Below are 16607 nucleotides of genomic sequence, written 5' to 3'. Positions count from 1 at the left end.
TTTTGCCCCTGACTTCCAAGGCGGTGCCCTACTGTGTTCCTTTGTTTGTTCGTTTTGTCCTCATGTTGGCTTTGTGTGTGCGCGCGCGTGTGTGTGTGTGTTTGTGGTGTGCACGTCTGCGTGCTGTGGGTTTCGTTTTGGGGAGGCTGCGTTTTTGGTACGTGGCATTCCCTGTTTGATTTGTCTTTGTTTTCTATGGTGAATGAGCTGCGAACAGTCTGCGGTGAATGAGCTGCGAACATTCTGCCGTGAATGAGCTGCGAACAATCTGCGGCGAATGAGCTGCAAACATTCTGCAGTGAATGAGCTGTGTACTGTCTGCGGTGAATGATCTGCGAAAAGTCTGCGGCGAATGAGCTGCAAACATTCTGCAGTGAATAAGCTGTGTACTGTCTGCGGTGAATGAGCTGCGAAAAGTCTGCGGGGAATGAGCTGCGATCGAGCTGTCTGCAAATAGTTTTCATCAACTTGTAATTTCAGAAGATGTTATTTTAAGAAAAGATATAGTTGATAGATGAAAAGGCGGACATACAATGAACAATCACAATAGCTAATCCTGGCACTTAGTGCCAGATGATTCAATTTAAGCTAGTGAATTAGCTGGGCACCTCTATACATTTACTTGTACAAGAATTCAAAGTCATGAAAACTGATGACAAAAATATGTCTGCATATGTTTAGAATTACATGAATCAAATCAATCAAATCAAAGGCCTGAATGGCCTGAGTCGGCTAATGATTGATGTACTGACAGTATAGTCTACCAGTTTCAGTTTGTTTTTAGTTCTTTTCTTAAAATTTCATAACACAGCTCGATATTTACCCAAAATATTATATCCGGATACGATTACACTTTTCTCCAGTTTGAACAATATATTTTACAAATTGTGATGATACGAAGACATTGAGCAGCAATTGGCAGTATCTGACATTGAAGTTTACGGTTAAATTACCTCTTATTTAAATCTTTTCATAAAAAAGTTGTTTCGTTTCGTGAAAGCAGCCAAACATAGACGATCTACTTTCGATTTCAAAAACTACAAGAAAATACAATTTAATGTTTCGCCGATTTGTTTATTTCTCGAAAAATAAGAATTAAAATCATTTTTAATATCAGTAGTAACTAAACAAACCAGTAAGAGCTTCTTCTTCCGATAATTTATCCGTTTACTGACTGCAAAATTCAACCCATGCAAAGTTTATAGAAATCATACGATGCGTGTTTACGTTCAATGTGGGAGAATTAAGGCTGATCGGCTATGTTACCTAACGCATCCAGACGATTCAGATTTTGTTCTTAAAAAAAGCATTGTGTGCGTTTCTGTAATTTTATATACGTTTTTATAGCTTAGAAATTATTAGACATGCGTATTTGCATTATTTCTATACGTAATTTACGCTAATACGCATCTTATCTGGAGCCCTGTGGAACTATTTTTTGTCTTTCGCTGGATGTTACCCAAGCTTTGTAAGCCTGCGCAATTCTTAAAATGCACATTTATGCTTAATGAGTTACATTCGAGAATTGCACAATTACAAGTCATAAATATGACAGATTACATCGTATATTGGTCATAGCAAAGGGAATTGACACAACTTAACTTCATTCATGCAGTGAACTGTTTGAAGTTTGAGAAATCTAATGGAACTACATCCCTTCACTGTGTTATTTGGTCCATTTAGAGAATCGTTGGATAGCAAGGACTCGTCAAAAGGCTTTCAGCCTTTAGCCGACTCAAAAACAAGAGCTGTCTCCGTAGGATGACACATGCCCCCGATGGCACTTTGAATGAATAGTTATGGCCGATGTTAGAGTTTAGGACCTTTGACCTACGGAGCTGGGTCTTGCTCGCGACACATCGTCTTACTGTGTCACACATCCATGCATAGTTATTTTAAAATCCATGCATGAATGACAAAGATATGGACCGGACATGCCCATCAATGCACTATCATGAAAAATGATCTTTAACGTCTAAGTGTGACCTTGACCTTTGAGCTACGGACCTGGGTCTTGCGTGTGACACGTCGTCTTACTGTGGTACACATTCATGCCAGGTTATTTGAAAATCCATCCATCGATGACAAAGATATGGACCGGACACGCCCATCAATGCACTATCCTTTAACGTCTAAGTGTGACCTTGACCTTTGAGCTACGAACCTGGGTCTTGCGCATGACACGTCGTCTTACTGTGGTACACATTGATGCCAAGTTATTTGAAAATCCATCCATCGATGACAAAGATATGGACCGGACACGCCCATCAATGCACTATCCTTTAACGTCTAAGTGTGACCTTGACCTTTGAGCTACGGACCTGGGTCTTGCGCACTGCACGTCGTCTTACTGTGGTACACGTTCATGCCAAGTTATTTGAAAATCCATCCATCGATGACAAAGATATGGACCGGACACGCCCATCAATGCACTATCCTTTAACGTCTAAGCGTGACTTGACCTTTGAGCTACGGACCTGGGTCTTGCGCACTGCACGTCGTCTTACTGTGGTACACATTCATGCCAAGTTATTTGAAAATCCATCCATCGATGACAAAGATATGGACCGGACACGCCCATCAATGCACTATCCTTTAACGTCTAAGTGTGACCTTGACCTTTGAGCTACGGACCTGGGTCTTGCGCACTGCACGTCGTCTTACTGTGGTACACATTCATGCCAAGTTATTTGAAAATCCATCCATCGATGACAAAGATATGGACCGGACACGAAAATTGCGGACAGACCGACAGACTGACAGACCGACAGACAGACAGACGGTTCAAAAACTATATGCCTCCCTTCGGGGGCATAAAAAATCATATTTTACTTTTGATATGCCTTGTGTATATTATAGACAATTAAAAGGCATTTACTGTAGCTGATACCATGCTGTTCACATAGATCTTCTGTGCTCCACATGGTCTAGAACTTCAAACTATACAAATCATTTTGCCGCCCAAACTGGTGCAGCTATTTTATTCACAAATCATGAAATTCAAGTGTATTCTCTTATGATGTAAGCATTTAAATAAAAACTGGTAAAAAAAACTGCTTTTTATTAATCACAACTTCAGCCAGAAAAACTGGTTCAAGAAATTAACTGCTATAAACTGCTAAAAAATGCTTTGAAGGTCACCATTTATTATAAATGGAGAAAACTGCTACAAAAAACTGGTGGACAGTAGTTTTTTGTAACAAGTTTTTTCCAGCTTTTAAAAAAATGCTAATTAAATGTTCACTTTTGAAAAAAAAAACACTTGCAAACAAGGCATTTATTAAAAACAACTGCTATTTCATTGCTAATTTTAGCAGTTGTTTTTTTGTAAGAGGGCGGCACCGAGTAGAGTTAGGAACGGAAGAGGGTAACCCCTCATGTTAGGTGGGTCAGGGCGCGTCTGCCTTTAAATGTTTTATATATATATATATTTATATAAAGAAAAAATAAACAACATTACATGAGTTACATTATATTTGCCTACCGGTTTCGTTTATACTCATCAGGGCAAATAATACAATATATATAATATATATAAAATGGTGGCCTCTGCTGCAAATTTTGAGGTAGGGGGGCTAACCCCCTCCTGACAGTGGAATCACAGGGTCTTTCCCTTGTCATTTTTGAAATATAGGTATGAAATGGTGGTCCCTGCTGCATTTTCCCCCAAAATTTGAGATACGTTAGGGGGTCATGCCCTCCTATTTAGGGGGTCAGAGGGTATCCTCACGGACATTTTTGAAATATAGGAATGAAATGATGGCCTCTGTTGCAGTTTTGGGTCTAAATTGTGAAAAATATTATTCCTTTGCCAAAATAGTTGGGTTGGGTGCAACTATAACGAGTACAGGTCACTTTGGGGGTTGGGGTTGAGGGCTGGGGTGTGGGGATGGCACCCCGGCCCAGGACCCGAACCTGTACAAATAGAAAAATAATTACGTATATGCGTGGGCCTCAATGAAGATTAACTTATTCACACGAAATACCCAACCCCCGTACCTCAAACTTTGGGCTCAAATTAAAATGCAGCAGAGGCCACCATTTTATACATTTAAAGGCAGAAACGCCCTGACCCACCTAACATGAGGGGTTACCCCATTCCGTACCTAACCCCACTCGGCTCGCCGATGCCGCCTTCATTCTTTAACTGTTGCGGCACCCCAATGAAATATTTCTGGAACCGGGCCAGTTATACATACACTTTTGATGTCTGAAAAGAATTTGTTGTGTTTTCGTGTTGTCGTGTTTTCATGATGGCGGGGTGAAAACACGACAACACGAAAACTCGACAAATAATGTATTTGTTGTATTTTCGTGTTGTTGTGTCAGTGGGGCGAAAACACACTGACCCGACAACACGTAAACATGAAAACATGACAAATACATAATTTGTCGAGTTTTCGTGTTGGCGGGGCGAAAACACAACAACACAAAAACTCGACAAATAATGTATTTGTTGTATTTTTGTGTTGTCGTGTCGGCGGGGCCAAAACACGCCGACACGAAAACACAACAAATACATAATTTGTCGAGTTTTCGTGTTGGCGGGGCGAAAACAGTATAACACGAAAACTCGACAAATAATATATTTGTCGTGTTTTCGTGTCGGTGGGGCGAAAACACGACAACATGAAAACACGACAAATACATAATTTGTCGAGGTTTCGTGTTGTCGTGTTTTTGCCCTGCCAACATGAAAATACGACAAATAAAGGGCGCCGACATGACATATTTATACATGCCAACACGAAAACTCGACAGATAAATCTGTCATGTCTGCACCCTTTAAACGTCATGTTTTTGCGTAAAATTTGTCGTGTTTTGTGTTTTCGCCCCGCCGACACGACACTACGAAAACACGAAAACTCGACAAATTAAGTTTTTGTCGAGTTTTCGTGTTGTCGTGTTTTCGCCCCGCCAACACGAAATGGCAGAAATCAGCCACCATACATATGAGCATTAACTCTTGCAAAAGCAATATCATGCACTTTCGTTCGTCCTCCGTCTGTACAATGTACTGGTAAGTTATTTTCATGTGGTAATAATCAGTTGATGGGGAAATGGCCTGGAAGCCACCTCCAGTTTCGCAGTGGAAAGGTATCAGTAATGTTTGGGCTCGTCTATGTAATACTTCTTCTTCTCTAAACAAAAGAATAGCATTGTGGGCTTATGAAAAGTCAAATAGATCTTGTAAAAATTGGTATTTCATTGTTACGAAACAATTGTGTAATTTAGTTTTAGCAAATTTTGCTGATATAAAAGACCCTGTATCAAAACATACAATTATAAACAGTGTTGTTATTAAATTGATGGAAAATTGTGTAACAGAATGGAAAACGGGAATAAATAAGCCAGATAGTTCTAACGGTAGAGGTCTAAATAAGTTAAGAACATACTGTACATTTAAAACAGAATTTGCTTTAGAACACTATTGTAATGTAAGCTAATTCTTCCCCCCAGTCACAGGTCAGCTTTAAGTAAGTTCCGTTGCGGCGTAGCCCCATTACGGATAGAGACGGGGAGGTATGAGAACCTTGCAGTTGAACAGCTTAAATGTCCGTTTTGTAATAACATAGAAACAGAAAGCCATGTACTATTAAAATGTAGTTTGTATGATGATATACGTTTGCAGTTAACGCAAAAAGCAACAGAAGTCGAACCAGATTTTTTAACATTTTCAGATAAGTTGAAACTATTCCTCAGTGATTCCAGGTTAATTAGATTAAGTGCCAAAACCTGTTATAACATTTTAAAAAGAAGAATGTTTTATATATGTAAATAATGTCCATACTACTTGGTATTTTAACCTGTATATTACAAGAGGTTGCTGCTAATCCAGTCTTTTATGATCTTACTAAGGTGACATTTGGTTGTCTTAGATCTTTCTAAAGAAAAAAAAATGTAATTCAGCTGTAAGATTCTTATCTTCAATGCATTTTAAATTAGGTATCAGCAATTCAATTTCCTGTTTAGTTCGACCTTGCCGTTGGTTAAAGTCTTCGGTAAAGTCAAATGTCTGTTACTATCGAGGTTGTTGACTTGAAACTTCAAGTGGTTGTTTACTAACAAAGTCTACGCCAGATGGACAATCCCCATAACTCTGATTTGAACTTTGACAAAGTTCAGTGTCTTTTAAACTTAGAATTTTCTGGTTAGTGTATTTGATAAAGTCAAATATGTCTGTTACCATCAAAGCTTCTGAAAATTAAAGTAGTTAAATAGTTATTTACTATCAAAATCTACACCAGGTAAAACAATCCCCATAACTCTGATTTTAACTACCACAGGGTTATGCTCGTGTTTATATATATTTATATAGTAGAGAGAATTTATACGAACTAAATCACCATCACAATATACCAGACCAATTACGGCAAAGCGCCTAGCAGTACAAACGAACTCGCACATGCCACAGCAAGTCCACTAACCCAATAGGATTAGTTTCAATGCTGCTTTATATACGAGCCCGAATTGTACTACACATTCGTACTGGTTCAATATTTGCATATATATACTCAAATCTCTGTTTTCATGTCTCACAAATCAGTAGTGACATTTTAGTCTTTTTAACTGATTGGGACCAGAGAAGCTATATTTTCTCTCTCTCTGAAAGTTAACTGGATCTCGAGGATACATTGAATATATAGAGATAGTTTGCATTAAGGGATATAATTATATTCAGAACAGTTTACTTTCCCATACGTGAGATCCGCTAGGATACAAGTTCGCATTATAAATTATTATATAGTAGAGAGAATTCTCTGTTACTATCATAGCTTTTGAATTGAAACTTAAATAGTTATTTACTATCAAAGTCTACATTAGGAGAAATCTTTTCCATAACTCTGATTGAATTTTGTCAGAGGTATGCCCCTTTTAACATGGAATGTATTGGTTAATGTTTTTAATTGAGTCTAATAGTTCTGTTATTATCAATGGCTTTTGACGTGAGACTTGAAATAGTTATTTACTGTCAAAGTCTACACCAGGATAAACAATCTCCAGCTCTGATTATATGTTTGAGGGAGGTAAGCCCCTTTTAATGGCAATGCTCTGGTTCAGAGTCAAGCACTGAGAAAGGCCGAGTGTGCTGTCTTATGAACAGTTTTATGCTTCAATGTAATTTTAGGTCGTACTTTTATTAGTTTTTAGCTCACCTGTCACGTAGTGACAGGGTGAGCTTTTGTGATCTCCCTTCGTCCGTCGTCCGTCCGTCCGTCGTCCGTCCACAATTTCTTGTCTGCACGAAGATCTTGGTTCCTTTCTTGAACTGGCCAGATCCCCTTATGGGTTCCAGAGTTATGGCCCTTTGAAAATTAGCTATTTTGACCTTGTCTGCACAATAGCAGCTTTATTTATGATTTGATTTTTACCAAACTTGCACACAAATTGTATCACCACAAGATCTTGATTCCTTTCTTGAAAGGGCCAACATTAGCTATTTTGACCTTGTCTGCGCAATAGAAACTTCATTTATAATTTGATTTTTACCAAACTTGCACACAAATTGTATCACCACAAGATCTTGATTCCTTTCTTGAACTGGCCAGATTCCATTATGGGTTCCAGAGTTATGGCCCCTGATAGGGCCAGAATTAGCTATTTTGATATTGTCTGCACAATAGCAGCTTCATTTATGAATTGAATTTAATCAAACTTGCACAAAAACTTGTGTCACCATAAGATCTTGGTTCCTTTCTTGAACTGGCCAGATCCCATAATGGGTTCCAGAGTTATGGCCCCTGAAAGGGCCAAAATTAGCTATTTTGACTTTGTCTGCACAATAGCAGCTTCATTTATGAATTGATTTTAACCAAACTTGCACACAACTTGTATCAACATAAGATCTCGATTCCTTTTTATACGCCCTAAGAGACGTATTATGTTATCGCCTCCGTGTCCGTCTGTCTGTTGGTTAGCAATTTCCCTTCCACTCTGTGACTCTTGAACCCCTTGAAGGATGTCAAAGAAACATGACACAAATGTTCACCTCATCGAAACGATGTGCAGAACGCATGTTTCGGATGGCTCACTTCAAGGTCAAGGTCACACTTAGGGATCAAAGTCATATGACTTTGTTTTGTGTGTATATTGCTCTGCATTTGCGTTGCATGGCAGTGCTCTTGTTTTTATTTGGCAGATCCTTATTTATTTATTTTTAATTACTTCCCTTTTATGTTACTATACTTATTTAGTAACTTTTTTATTATTATTATTGAAAAACCGAGACCACTTTCCTGTGGTACAACATGGATGGTACCTCCAATTTATAGGTGTATTTTGACATATCTGTACCTTTAAGAAAATTTCAACTATATTTTCTCATGATTCTTTTGATTGATCTTGATTATGATTTTTTGACCTTCTTGTCCTTAAGTGCAATGATGACAGGTGAGCGATATAGGGCCATTATGGCCCTCTTGTTTTTATTACGATTAGCAACAACATCTTGGTTTTATCACTGTAATTATATGTACTTGTGAATGAAAGACATAGTGTAGTATAACAAAAGTCTCTTATAATTCTAATGTTTCGAATGACTGTGTACTGATGTTTTTATGTGTTAATTATTTTATATGGTATTCTAATGGTTTGATACTATTATTATTATTTTGACCGATGGTGAGACCCCACGGATGATGACTTGATATGTTTTCTTTATATCATCTTAAATATTTTTCCAATCATACAAAAATCAGTTAGGTTCTTGAAAAATTACGTAAAATAATGTCTTACTTTTGGCTCAGGTATAAGAATAGCCGGTTTAATAGTAATAGCTTAAGAATATTTGATATTAGTACAAAACATGGAAAATGATCATTTGCACTAAACAATACATTTAAAGATTCATCCTTTTTTTTCGATTTCACAATTTTTAAAAAGAACTAACCTTGAATTACATCTGAAGTTGTTTTTTTTTTTGTCGTGAACTGAATTATTATACGATTGATATCACAATTTAATATCAGTTTCGGACATATTGTCATTACATGTACAATTTTATATCTATTTCATGCTACTTTTTTGCAATAATATTTCGTGTTGTAGCATAGATACATGCTCTTATTAGTATATATATATATATATATATATATATATATATATATATATATATATATATATATATATATATATATATATATATATATATATATATATATATCCACACATTCGTTACAAGTACGAAAACGACTGTAGTTATTTATTATCTCATGATATGCTGTTAGTATGGACATTTTATATGGATCTCGATAACATTTCAGTAAATACAGGCATGTTAAGAATGAAAACGCTTAGAAGGCTTTTTCTCAGGCAAATGGTATTGTTTTATTGATTGTATAAAAATATTTATAGTGGTCATGTCATATAATTGTTAAGGAACATAATATATTTTCGCAATTGCCCTCTATTAGATCACCTCATTCTTCTGTATTAGCCCCCAATCATGTGATTAGTCAAGGAGGAAGTAAATTAACTTACCTTTTGTCTAGCTGATTTCCTAAAGGTATCTTCCATCTTCATTCAACAAGGCCTCCATTGTATGTTTTTTTTTCTGAAAGAATCAGTACTTAGCTTACTTATTAATTTATAGAACGGAGTATATTTATTTATCAAATTAGAACATTTTATCATTACACGCATTACTTGTATCGCGTGATATATATAGGCTGGCAGCCGACACAAAGGATCTTATGTAATCATTGTTAATCTTTTTTGATTGATTGATTTATTTCGGCAAAGGAAAACATATAATGGTTTACAAACATTCTTATAATGTTAAAATTCTAACATATTGAAATATTAAATAAATAAATAAATAAATAAATAAAAATGGATAAATAAATAAATATTAAATAATACAAAATTAAACCATGATATGCATCCAATACCAAGGATAACACAAAAAAGCGCCAGCGCTTGTTTCCATTGTGGTCCTTTGGCACTGGTGGCATGACATAGAGAGGCACTATTTAAATTTAACACATATTACAAACATTATTAATATATCACAGAATAATTCTAAATAGAAATATCACAGGTGACTGACATCAATTATTATGAAAATAATATCCTATCGTACAGAAACATATCTCAGGAAAATATATCATCACAGTAATTACTATATGTATGGGAAATTGAACACTGTAAGCACATCATGGATAGATGGTTAAAAATAAAGATGTTGGTAGCTACAATTCTGCGATTTAAATGACACTATACAAACACTTTGCTGTTGAACTAGCTATACAGTGCTTTTATTACTTATAAATTCATTCTATATACGGTATCCTATTTTGCTGAATTGTTTTGGTATGATATATAAGAACATATTGAGTGTGATCCATTGAATAAAAAAAATAAGAATATAAAACTAATTTATTTTTCATTTATAGGGCTATTTCACAATCGCTTAAAACCCGACCCAACGTCATAATGATATCATCTTCTCAAAACAAAATTAATTAGTACAGCTGTGATATCTTGCCATTAAATGAATTTTCTACACCTCAAATATACCTGATATATTGATGAAATAGGAGTTTAAACTGTCATGCGAAGATCCTTGCAAAACGGATTTCTAATTTTCAAGATGTTGTCTTCGTAAGGGATACTGACTCAGTCACATAATAGGCAATGCTTGTGAAGATTTGAGAATAGCATATTACCTTCACCCCCCCCTCCCCACAAATTTTTTAAAAAAAAAATAACCCAAAAAAAACCCTTGGCTGATGCATTTATTTGGAACCGGCTTTTACCTTAAGACAATATAATTTGGTTTGAAACAGATATTTGTTTTCAGTTTGAAGCAGTCATTTTGTTTTGTACATATATTTACCTTATATCAGACATTGGTCTGAGACTATAGCTTGAGACAAGTAAGGTCCGAAACAATCCTTGGTTATAGTTTATAAGTTCCTCTTCTATCTGTTAATTTTGAAACACATACTTTCTTATCGTTCATAACGCTTGGTGGAAAATGTTACATCCTTATATGCATTATGCAGCATAGCAATTGACATTTTTATCACTGAACTCTATCAATTAACGCTTATTTTCAGGCGATTACCAAAACAACATGCCTGCCAAAAATTCTAATGACGTCACTTTTATGATTCGATGTCATTGGCGTAACGCTTAATCTTCACAAAAGTATTGATCAACCTTCTTACAATATAGGAAAAGGAACACAATTCGGCTGGATTTCGATACATGACGTTGCAAAATGGATGTTTGTCAAAGAAAACTGTTTTTTTTTATCGACTAAACGTTCTCTTCTCCTCATTATAACGAACATTTATCTAGTTTTGAAGTATGTGAGCATTTTCCAGATGTTTTTGAATAATCACCGTGCATTCGCAAACCCTTTAATTTCTTTTACATTTTTTTTCAGTTTTGGAGTACAAAAGTTAGCATCTCCTATGGCCCCATGTATATGGCTAAATGCATAATTGTATCAATAATATAGATCTATATTATTTCTACAGTTCTGGTGCGTTTTCGTATTTTTAAATTAATGTATTTATTGACATTTGGCATGTTTCAGTGTTTGTTATATTTCTTGGTCCTTTGAGATCATGGAGTTCTTTCAAGTTACTATAGTAGAATTCAGCTTACGCCGGTGCAAGGGGCGTAAAGGGTGTTGCACATTTCATTACCTCTCGTGAACAGACTATTATTTTACCTGGCTGCGTTCAATGCTTTCAGAGAACCTTCCTATAGATTTTATTTAAGGTACCTATTTAGTATAAAAGAAAACAATTTTGTTTATGATAATGGATAGCTCCAAAACTACCAATAAAAGTATGTAAATATGTTTTGGAGTAAATGTTATGTTTCCTACTGTCCTATGCAGTTTTTCTCCATACTGCAAATAAAATGAAGTATTATTCTTCCATGTAAAATTTCAATCCATATTGATATGCACGTCAAATATTCCATTGTTAACATCTGATAAAGCATGGGCAGAAATGGACAAATTATATATGAACGTCCTTGCAACAACTTTTAATTGCGACAGCCACTTAAACATTTGTAAAATGAGTATAATGACTTTGATAGCCTTCAACCTCGCCACGACACACAATGATTTATGAAGAAATTAAAAAAAAATGGAAAAACAACGTACAATCTTAAATACATATAAAATAAAACATACACTGATACGCGAAATATTAAATCACCAGCTTATTTTGTTTCATACATTTCTTCATGCAATCAACTTACTGTGATAGCTTGTGTTTTACAATTGTCTAAGCAACATACTACTAGCATTAGATTCCCTTTTAAACTTGAAGCAGTTACATATCAGTTTTAGTGTTGAACAATGAAAGAAGCCGGACTATGACCAGCTTGACATAAATAATACATGCTTTAAAACAACATGTCTTTTCTAAAGAAGATAATAATGAAATAAAGGAACGACGAAGCAACAGCATGTTAACACATTGATTTTCACTTTCTTCCTCTCCCTGAAGGATTGAAGATCGCTGGCGGGTACAGTGAGTTCCTGTTACATAAGCACAAGATCATAAATTGTGTCCCGCCATGACATTTTTATCCCAAATGACACAAGCCTCGATATCGGTAAAATGACGTTGAAGTTGACGTCACTTAATTAGATAATTGTTTTCATTAATTTGTTTTTAAAGCAATAGCCATTAGTGTTATAATCAATAATATCGGACGAAGATTTTTAAGTTTAAACGTTTCAACATTTAGTTATCGCACTAGATTCTAGTACTAAGTGAACACAAATGAGTGAATTAGCGAATTGTTTCCCTTTGAAATCTACACGCCATTAACGGTGTATACATGTGTGAAACTGGGTCAGAGAAAACATGCAGTTATTGCTCAGAATATACGCGCATATTTAAAGTGCATGGCGGATTTATTGGTTGTTATGGTAAGTGTTTATTTTCATCATAAATTTATTCGTAACTTAAGTAAAAAAAGAATGAACAGACCGCTTCTTTTGTTGATGTATCGAAGATACAACTTGGCAGCGAAAAATGGCCGTGTTGGCATTTCGATTTGACTGTCTGCTGTCAAGTACTTTTAATAGTTTTTCTGTATATTTGTAAATTTTCATGATGGCAGAATATACTTGTAGCCAAGACAGGCAGGCATCTACTATAGTAAGTACATTCTGTACGAAATTTTCGGACATTCCTTTTGGCTATCCGCTACCGTATACATTTTTGGCTATCAAGAAATTGTAAATAAACAGGAATATTGTAGATTCTACATTTTTTTAACTGTCACAGATGTGAACTGGTGAATAATTACATGGTCATTATGCACATACAATAGAATCTATGACAATTGGAAAAGAAAAGTACAATAACACAGGGACAGTGGTGTTTTAAATTGTCACTTTTTGTTGTAATAGCAACTAAAATAGACCTCCTGAAAAATTCTAAAAAATTCTACATGCAATTCACCATAAAAACTCCTTTTTACATTCTCACTACTGTCAGTACTGGCAGACAGCATACTGGTAGGCTACTAAATAAATGAAAAAAATCTTGCTTTATATTTTTCAGGACAACCTCCAGCAATATGAGATATAAATGTTCACTGCAGTTTTGACTATGCTGAACAAGTACTATACACATACTATGCTCAGCAAGTGGAGTTGCTGTCAGTTCTCATGCAGGTATAATATTTAAAGTTAGTGTTTACATTCATATCAGTATCAGTGTTCTCAAATGCATTTTTTTTTCAATATCAATTTTAACTATGAAATTCCATATACTGCAGTATCACTAAATTAAATTCCACAGTCTTCAAAACAACCATGACTCTATAAATAAAAGCTGCAAGCCTACAGTGCACATTTTACATTTGAATTTACAGTGACACCTTAATAACAGAAGTTTGGTTAAGTTAAATTATCCAAAGGAAGTTGTGTTTTGTTAAGACTTGATTTTACTATTAATTTCTTTGCTTGTTTTTTTTTTCACTGAACTTTTTGTAAATCCCTGAAATGGGATTGAAAATACTGCATTGCTTTATAATAAAGATGCTGTATAATAAGCACTTAGAATTGGAATTCAATTAAATTTTGATAAATGCAAGTTGTTGTCTAGCATTATCTATAAGAATTGATGGACTGTTTTGGTCAGTGTTGATTCACTCCAGTTTGATGAGGACTTTAATATATTTCTCATAAACTGTTCTTGTTTAATACATTTCTCATAAACTGTTCTTGTTTTTAAGGCTCTCAGATTTTCTACCTAGTGTATGAAAAGAACAGTACTGCTGTTGGAAGAGGAGAAGTGTGGTATTTATGGTCCACCATCACTTCAAGCATTATGGCTATGGATAAAAGAAGGTTTCATTACATATATATGGACAATTATACTCCAGACAAAATAAGAAGTGTTCTAATAAGGTAAGAATTCCCAATAAATAAAGAAATATTTATTAAGCACACAGAACTTGATGTTGAAATATTTAATTTCACAGTGTGATCATACACTTCAGTTTTTGGAGAGTCACTGGTTTCCAGTTTATATATATAATGTGCATACTTTTATTTAAATGAAACACCATATCTCCACTGATAAACATTGATTTACAATTTGAATATTGCATACTTACATAACAGACTGTATTAAAAAATTCAACTGTGTAGCTAGCATTTAATTGTTGTAATAAAGTGATGCTATGTTATATTCTAAGAATTCATTGTTTAAATATACCCTTATTTCAGTTCTGGAATGTGGCGTGTTATGATGGGTCTACCTGATTGACTTAGAGTACAACCTGATGGGGACTGGGCTTGCAGAATTCAGTCCTGAACATGTTTAGGTATATTTGGCTTGTCACCTTTTTAAGCAGTTTTTTTGTAATAATCAAGTATTGATAAAACTTGCTGCAGAGTTCATGTCTGTAAATAGGCCACTTATATTAAGATGCCACATCTTCTGTTTCTTTTTATGTTGTTAAAGAGTGTCTAGCTCACTGCAAGCCAGTTCAACAGAAAAAACATAATTGTAATACAGTAACTGTTTTTTTCTTAACCAGGTTAAATAACTATTTGTTGAATAAACTATGTTCTGTTCTGTTCTGTTAAAACGAAATCAAAATCATGGCCCATACTTGATGTAAAATATGTGCGATAGTTGAAATTTTTTATGAAAAGAGGTTGTCATTACTATAATAAAATGTAATTTAATGTCTTATGGACAGCTGTTGTTCAGGATTGAAAAAAGGGTTATTAGTGTTCTTGTCTTAAATATTTGATACATTTATCATTACAGAATGTCTTCTGCATGACCTAGTATAGTATTCTTGAAGGATTATAACTTCAACACAGAGACAGAGATTAATATTTTAGGCAGAGGATTGGCATGACAGGCAAATTCTCCAACTGTATAACCATTCCTGAGCTGGATGCCAGTCGACAGTGGTACCAGTATAATGAAATAGCGCCCCTTTGCAGCAACAGCAATGTATGCTCAAAACTAGCAGTGCCAAAGCCATTTAAATTGAGAATTCAGTCATTTAAAACGAAGAATGAATGGAAAAAAGTGTTTAACATTTAAAGTTATACAGAGAAAGAGCTTAGCTTATTTGGTATTTTCTGAAATTTTAATTAATTTGAAAGTGTTTTTGATTTTTTAAAGGTGTACTAGACCCAAATTCCATATATATGAATATGAACAAATGCTACATATAGTTATGTAAACATTGAATTAACAAGTTTATGGAGTCAACAGTTCTATGCATTGGTTAAATATAGACACACTGTATGTATGTAAGGCTGAACACAGTATAAATGTGAAATTCCTCTAAGACACTGGAAGATTTTTCAACAATCTACTTAGTACTGCATGACATAAAATTATGAATGGAGCTCTACATACACAGTTGATTTATACATTAAGCAAAGTTAAATATATTTGTTGATGATTTTCTACATTTGAAGTAATTACCTAAATATTAGATATTTTAGTGAAGATATATTTTATGCAACTATATATGTTGAAAAAGGCTACCCTCCAGGAAGAATATTTTGAAATGATACTTTTACTTGAAAATTTATATGAAAAATAAAGGAAATAGATGTTAAAATGAATTCTTTATTTTATAAAAATGTTGTTGCCATGGAAACAGAACTTGAGTATTAAGTTTATCTGCTTTCATACCAGAGTAATATGACTTTTAATTATAATTATGTAAACAATTTAATGTTATATAATCATCACTGATACTTTTAATTTTCAATTTACACTGTCATTGAGCAATGTATCTTAAGTACATTTGAAGTTGAATGACACATTACAAATATTAGATATTTATGGAATTGCTTTTAGATATTTTTGAGATGCATATAAATCAGAAAAATCACAAATTCTAGTTCTTCTAGAGAACTAATATATATTTTATAAATATACATTTTTTTGTATCAAATGTAGGCTAAAATGTCTGTTAAATTGACATTTAAAGCAATTCTTGTATTTTGTTGCTATGGAAACATAAATTGTGACATTTTTTTTTTAATATAAAATAGCATATTTATAGCAAGAAGGCATTATCAACTGTGCTAATCATGTTAAATACTTTTGATATTGATGGCAAAATATGAAATTAAAATATAT

The 16607-nt window shown here is 34.3% G+C and overlaps 1 protein-coding gene and 2 long non-coding RNA genes across 26 annotated transcripts in view; 2 read left to right on the top strand and 1 right to left on the bottom strand.

The window, feature by feature from the left end:
* The window catches only part of LOC123529752 (serine/threonine-protein kinase TBK1-like), a 264731-nt gene that overhangs the window by 141919 nt on the left and 106205 nt on the right, over positions 1 to 16607 (bottom strand). For all 14 annotated transcript variants that reach the window (XM_053522231.1, XM_053522227.1, XM_053522233.1 and 11 more), the window contains one exon: positions 9481 to 9553. The gene's annotated coding sequence lies outside the window, so the exon portion shown is untranslated. The remainder of the gene's footprint in view (positions 1 to 9480; positions 9554 to 16607) is intronic.
* Positions 1 to 16607, top strand: part of LOC128548003 (uncharacterized) — a 217683-nt gene that overhangs the window by 97723 nt on the left and 103353 nt on the right. The gene's annotated exons all lie outside the window — the stretch shown is intronic.
* Positions 12614 to 15675, top strand: LOC123545484 (uncharacterized). Of its 2 annotated transcripts, XR_008366867.1 has the most exons (5): positions 12614 to 12904; positions 13545 to 13657; positions 14221 to 14395; positions 14717 to 14814; positions 15267 to 15675. It is a non-coding gene; the product is annotated as an uncharacterized LOC123545484 (long non-coding RNA). The 2 variants fall into 2 exon arrangements; XR_006685364.2 differs by having other exon boundaries at positions 12614 to 13657.

This window comes from Mercenaria mercenaria, chromosome 13 (assembly GCF_021730395.1).
Source record: "Mercenaria mercenaria strain notata chromosome 13, MADL_Memer_1, whole genome shotgun sequence".
Taxonomy (NCBI): domain Eukaryota; kingdom Metazoa; phylum Mollusca; class Bivalvia; order Venerida; family Veneridae; genus Mercenaria; species Mercenaria mercenaria.
The sequence above is the reverse complement of the archived record's forward strand: the minus strand, read 5'-3'. Positions and strand labels throughout refer to the sequence as shown.